We start from the raw sequence: 7330 nt of genomic DNA, 5'->3' as shown, positions 1-7330 counted from the left end.
TCTTTGTGATTTCATACGCTCAAAAGACCCAATAGGAATTGTTGTCTAAAAAAGAAATGCACAAGGTGAGAGTTATGAGTCAAGTTTTATTTGGGGCAAAAGGAGGACTGTAGTCCAGGAGACAGCAATTTCAGATATCTCTGAGAAACCATAATCTACAGGACTCTAGGGGGCTTTCCTCGGACAGACCCCTCCCCCACTTTCTGCTTTAGCTCCTCTCTGAAGTACCAAGATAACAGTATCAGAGGCACATTTCCTCTATTGTTTCACTGCTGTGATAACCCCTCACCAAACAGGTGTTAACTACTTGATGACCCTGAGCATATAGCCCTAGACCTATTGGAGCCTGCTGCTGCTAAGTCTCTTCAGTCCTGTCCGACTCTGTGCGACCCCATAGACGGCAACCCACTTGGCTCCTCTGTCCCTGGGATTCTCCAGGCAAGAACACTGGAGTGGGTTGCCATTTCCTTCTCCAATGCATGAAAGTGAAAAGTGAAAGTGAAGTCGCTCAGTCGTGCCCTAAGTACTGCTAAAGTTAACCCCTGTGACTCCACCCTGTTCCTCACCATCAGCCAATCAGAGAATCCTGCACGTCCTGATCCCCTACCCTGCAACACTCCCTTCCTTACCTGGTTCTTAACAGCGCTTTGCTGAAACCCTGTGGGAGCTTGAGGATTTTTAGGGTTTTAGCTACCCCAGTCTCCTTGCATGGCTCTGCGATAAATCTTTTTTTGCTCCAAACTCTAGCATTTTGGTGTGTTTATCCTCACTGGGCATCAGGCACACAGTGCCTTGCACTAAGGAGTTTTGCAAGTCAACCTAGGAATCCATGTCTGTGGCAGGTTGACCCCGGGCACCGCAGTTGTCCCTTTCCTGAGCTCCCAGAAGCTACTGAAGCCCATTTCTCTTCAGGGATCTCAGAGGGACCGTCTGCAACAACTGCTGACTGCCCACCGCATGAGGCTGTTTGGAACTGAGAAACATTTGGAGCTTTGGTCCACATTAGTTGTCCTTGGGGGTGAGTCACTCCAGCTGGTGCAGGCTGGGAATTCTCTCCACTCCATTTGGACAGCTTCCTTTGTGGGAAGTGAGCTTCTGAGTCTATTGTGAGGCCTCTATCTGAGAGTGAAAATTAAATCTTAGACTACACCTCTGATTTTGCCTGTGTGACTGTAGCTTAGTTCTTGTTTGTAGTTTTGTGTGTATCATTTTAGGTTGTGTTGACTTAAGAAAATGCAGTGTGAGAGTTGCATGTTAAGTTTTATTTGGGACAAAATGAGGACTGCAGCCTAGGAGATAGCACCTCAAGTAGCTCTGAAAAACTGCTCCAGAGAGGCAGGGGGAAATTCAGTGTATATGTGATTTTGGTGAAAGGGGAGTATATGCAGTCAAGCATGTATTTTTTTCAGAAGGTTTCTTCTAGTCATGAGGAACAGTCATCACCATGAAGGACTTTAGCGCTTTTCTAGATATGAGGAGACACAAGAATTGGGTTCTTATATTCAGTTTCTGAGAATATCTAATTTGAAAACCTGTCCGGCCAATTTTTCCTCTAGCACAGAATGCCTCATTTCTTCTCTCCACCCTGAACTCAAGGGGTACTGAAAATCAGCAACTGCAGCAGCGCATGATTTAATCTCTTTAGAGGTAGAGGGCAAGTGCCAATTTGTGATTGACAGGTGAGCCACTTGTGGTCCATTCTCTTTGTGAGCCAAGCCACTCCAGAGCCTCCGTTTGGGAATGAAAGTGAAATTTCCAGCCTTGTCTGATTCTTTGTTGTGTCTTAGTACTTGCATTGGCCAGTTGAGATGTCTTTGGTGAATAAAGGGGCTCTTGTGTGAGAAGACAAGGGTATTCTTCACTATTGCATTGGTTTGAAGGAGGAAACAGAACAGGCTCTATCTTGAAAGCAGGACTCCATCTTAGGCTGGATCATGGACTTTGAGCTATATGCCCAGTATCTAAGGAAACAACATACCAACTGGAAAACCAGGCCCCTGGAAGGAATAGCCCCAGGGCTCTCCATCGCCTAAAAGAATACCCTAATTATCTGTGAAACAGAATAAAATCATACATTCTATTATGCTTATTGGGGTATTACCGCAAGTTATTGATACTTGTCCTCTGTTAACTACCTAGGCTTAAGGCATATGAACCACTGGTTAACTTTTATTGTATCTTTCTTTTTCCTTTGTTCAGACTAGTTTTAGGGAACTTGGGGAGGTGGATTTGGGCTTGTACGCTTAAGGTATATAAGGTTTTCACAAAAACTGGTCGGGGTCCTTGGCTAAGAGAAGACTCTGCCTTGGGCCCGCCAGTGTAATAAACTGCACTCCACTATCTGCATTGTCCTTCTGAGTGAGTTTGTTTCCCTGAACGCATGGCTACAACAGGTTCGCCTGTGGTGGTGATCTTGGTGAGCGGGAGCAAGCTGCAGCATGGAGCACGATCTAATTCCCCATCTAGGAACTCAATCTGGATAGCTTGGGTGAATAGGAATCCTAGCCACCAGACTAGCAAGGACTAGAGGCTAGAAACTAACTTTCCCTGGATCTTTGCCTCCAGTGAAAAATGCATTTATCATGGAGGCAGAAACTGTAAATGCAGGTACAAAGTTTATTATTAGAGACATAGCACAGCAGCATGTGGGATAACATAGAGAAACAATTTGTTTAGTTGAGACAGGCAAAGGCAGAGATGCACACCCAGAAAGAAAGAGTGTGGGCATCCACTCTGGTGAGGATTTATATAAACATATAAACATATTCGAGAAGGAAATGGCAATCCACTCCAGTATTCTTGCCTGGAGAATATCATGGATAAAAGAGCCTGGCAGGCTACAGTCCATGGGGTCGCAAGAGTTGGACACGACTTAGTGACTAAACCACCACCACCACCATATAAATATATATATTTATATATAGTGACCTATATATAAGTATATAGGTCAGTTCTTCAGGGTCTTTGTCTTCCTTCAGGCCAATTATCTGGTTTCTTTTTCCCACACCTGACCTGCTCTGGGACTCTCCCCTGGGGTGCACATATGCCCCTCAGTCAAGACAAATCAAGTGAAGGCTTCTGGGAGGAACAAGACTTATTATGGCTTGACAGTAATCCCTTGACTTTTGACCCACAAGGAGACTTTCTGCACGTGTGTAGTGTCTCCCTTATCCCAAGAGAAAGAGGAGGGAGAGCCCTTAAACCTTTCCTCAAAGAGGGTTTTGCCCCCTCTTTGTTCTCGCCATTGCTATTACTTTACGGTATTTACAAGACACAAATACTGGCCATTTACTCTGCTTCTGTTGTTACTTCCATTTTGGAGAGCAAACAGAAAGCTAATTATAAATTCCTTAACTGGAGCTCATCTATCTCTTGTCCCAGGAAATGCAATAGGAGGCTAGTTGTAAATATCTAACCTGGAGCCCATCTATTTCCTACATCAATGGAACTTTGGTTTCCCTTTTGAACTAGCCTTGGAGAAGGAAATGGCAATCCACTCCAGCACTCTTGCCTGGAAAATCCCATGGACGGAGGAGCCTGATAGGCTACAGTATATGGGGTTGCAAAGAATCAGACACGACTGAGCAACTTCGCTTCGCTTCAGTCCAAATTGAACATCCTAGATTTGGGAAGGGAGAAGGCAATGGCACCCCACTCCAGTACTGCTGCCTGGAAAATCCCATGGATGGAGGAGCCTGGTAGGCTGCAGTCCATGGGGTCGCTAAGAGTCGGACACCACTGAGCGACTTCACTTTCACTTTTCACTTTTCACTTTCATGCATTGGAGAAGGAAATGGCAACCCTCTCCAGTGTTCTTGCCTGGAGAATCCCAGGGATAGGGGAGCCTGGTGGGCTGCCGTCTATGGGGTCGCACAGGGTCGGACACGACTGAAGCGACTTAGCAGTAGCAGTAGCAGTTGGTCATTCTTCAGCTTCATCTCTGATAGGGCATTGGCTGGGGGTTGCCCCTTTTTGGACTGACTGGGCGTTTGTTGGGAATTTTCCTTTTTTAGGGCTAGGCAATTCTGACCCTGAACAATCATTCTGAATTGCTGTTTGCTTGATATTTGCTAATGGTGATGATGAATAATTAAGTGTGGATGATCAGAGCTCTGGTCATCTTATAGTCCCTTGGGGTAGTTTTGCAAATTTAAGAGATCCTTTAGCTGTGCTCCCTAAATGAAAAAAAATGCCTCAGTGCTTCCTGAAATCTGCAGGGCAAAGGCCTCTAATGGCTTGTCTATTGTATCAGAATGGATCTTTTGCAATTGCTTTTATCTTGCAGGGGGTGCGGAGGGTGGGGGTTAGGGGTGGTATTGTGTGTGAATGGATGTCTCAGTACCCGAGTCCAAATCCCTTACTCTCTTCCTGGTTTTGTTAAGAGTGGCCTGAGGGTGTGAGCAGATGATATGTATTATTGTCTAATACTGTTACTTGGTTTTCTTTCTTTTTTTAAAAAAACTGAGTTGGAAACTGGAAAAAGAGAGTTCCTTGAATATACCTCAAGATGGCTGGGTTTTGTATAAGTAGAAAAAATTTGCATTTTATCCTCCTGTGCCTTTGAGATGTAAATGATCTACCTAGGCCCTCTGGAGCTTATCTGTGTTGCTAGGATCTGAAGAAAACAGGGATGTAGACATAACATTAAATAAAGACCCCTCAAAACTGCTGGGAGTGCTCCCTCAGCCAAAGTTTACATAAGTTTCATAAGAGATCATCAAGAAAAAACAGTAAAACTGTGATTATCTAACAAGCAAATTTAATGTATTCCAACTATTCTTTGTAAGCCAGCAAATTTATATTGTTGTTGTTTAGTCACTAAGTTGTGTTCAACTGTTGTGACTCCATGGACTATAGCCTGCCAGGCTCCTCTGTCCTTGGCATTTCCCAGGCAAGAAGACTGGAATGGGTTGCCATTTCCTTCTCCTAGGGATCATTCTGACCCAGGGATAGAACCTGCATCTCCTATGTTGCAGGCAGATTCTTTACCACTGAGCTATATAGGACTTTGCTGTTTCAGTCGCTCAGTTGTGTCTGGCTCTTTGCGACCCCATGGACCGAGGCATGCCAGGCTTCCTTGTCCTTCACCGTCTCCTGGAGTTTGCTCAAACTCATGTCCCTTGAGTTGGTGATGTCATCCAACCATCTCGTCCTCTGTTGTCCCCTTCTCTGGCCTTTAATCTTTCCCAGCATCAGGGTCTTTTCCAATTAGTAGTCTCTTCACATAAGGTGGCAAAAGTATTGGACACCTAAAACTTTAAGCACTTACAATTCAAATATTTAAAATGTTAGACAAAATGAGCTTCAAGTTCATGTGAAAGGGGAAATACTATATTGTTGGTACTTGGTATTAAGGTTAGTTTCTTGATTAATTAGGTCTAAATTATTTGTCTAATTAATTAATTAGGTATTTAGCATCATCAATTTTCATGCTTTCACAAAGTAACATTTTCACTGAGCCTTGGTTTAGTAGAAGATAAAGGAAATCTTGTGATATCTGTTGCAAATCTGTCGGTGAGAAAAATAACTTGGTGTGGTGAATTTTTTGAGTTAATTAAACTATATGAATAATTATGGTCTGAAAATTATCTAAAATAATCTCTCCAGATTTTGGTAAAAATTACTTGCCCTCTTGGTTTTCATTAGAAATTAAGGTGTTTAAAAGTTGGGGATTCTAATTTAACAATGTAATTAAAGTTACTAGACATAATAAAACATTTCACTATATAGTAGAAAAGTGGGTTATATATTTTGAGAAAAAATAAGTTATGCATGGTCAGGCTTATTTTAGTTTAAACTTAATTGGGTAAATGGATTTTGTTATTAAAGTAGATTGGTGAAGTGAAGTCACTCAGTCGTGTCCGACTCTTTGCGACCCCATGGACTGTAGCCTACCTGGCTCCTCCATCCATGGGATTTTCCAGGTAAGAGTACTGGAGTGGGGTGCCATTTCCTTCTCCAAGAGAGCTTCCCAACCCAGGGATTGAACCCCGGTCTCCCGCATTGTAGGCAGATGTTTTACCATCTGAGCCACCAGGGAAGCACCACAAGTAGACTGGTACAGGACTAGATTTGGTTCCTTTCTGCCAAAAGAACAAGTTTACTTCAAATGCTGCTTTTGATAATATATTGTGTGAACTTTCTTGCCTTTCAATGATATGATTTTGTTTTGAAATATTCAAAGTGACCTATGATTCTACCAGACCAAATGTTCTTAAAACTTTTTGATGTTTTTGATGAACTTTTTATCCAATTCTGGGTTTCCCAGGTGGCACTAGTGGTAAAGAACCTGCTTGCCGATGCAGGAGAAGTAAGAGACCTGGGTTTAGTAACTGGGTCGGGAAGATCCCCTGGAGGAGGGCATGGCAACCCACTCCAGTATTCTTGCCTGGAGGAGCATACCATGGACAGAGAAGCCTGGCGGGCTACAGTCCATGAGGTCGCAAAGAGTCGTACAGGACTGAGCAACTAACACACACACACTATCCAATTCTAATTAAATTTCTTTTGACTTCAGCTTGCTCTGGGATGCTTCAGAGGGCCCCTAAGTCATGAGATATTCCTTCCCAGGCAAATACTGGAGTGGGTTGCCATTCCCTTCTCCAGGGGATCTTCCAGACCCAGGGATTAAACCCAGGTCTTCCACACTTCAGGCAGATTCTTTTCCATCTGAGCCACCAGGGAAGCTCAGCACACTGAGTGGCTTACCAGGAAGTCTTCACCAGATTTGGGAATGAGCATTCCTAGCACCACGGGATGAAATGGTCATGAAATACCCCCAAAGCCAGGATCAAATTTATAAATACAAAAAGGCCTTGCCAGCTGGAAACCGACACTTGCTCTCTACCTCTACAAGGATTAAATCATGAGCCACTGCAGTTGCTGATCTTGAACATCCCCTGAAAGGAGTTTCAGGGTGGAGATTAGGAATGGGGCACTCTGTGCTCAGGGGTAAAACTGGCAAAACAGGCTCTCAAATAGAAATTTTAAGAAGATTTTTATGAGCCTAAATTATCACATCTTAAAAAGCATTAAAATCACTAATGGTGATGTCTTTTTTAGCCATTTAGGATAGAAATGCATTTGGATATAAAAATGGAGTAGCTGTCAGACTCAGACGTGCCTAGTCATCCTCACAGCTGTGTCTGTTGGAACTGTAACCCAGCAGAACCCTGTAGGTACCTCTATCAAGTGCATGATTAACCTCTTTATCTGAACCTGTATTCTTTTTATGTTCAAAACTTATTCTCCTCTAGATTGAGAATTATCAAAGAAAAAGGGGGAATTTTAACCCAGCAGGAGCCTAAGGGGCTTTCCCAGGACAGGCTTT

Source organism: Ovis canadensis, chromosome 15 (genome assembly GCF_042477335.2).
Source record: "Ovis canadensis isolate MfBH-ARS-UI-01 breed Bighorn chromosome 15, ARS-UI_OviCan_v2, whole genome shotgun sequence".
NCBI lineage: Eukaryota > Metazoa > Chordata > Mammalia > Artiodactyla > Bovidae > Ovis > Ovis canadensis.
This window is presented reverse-complemented; position numbering follows the sequence as displayed.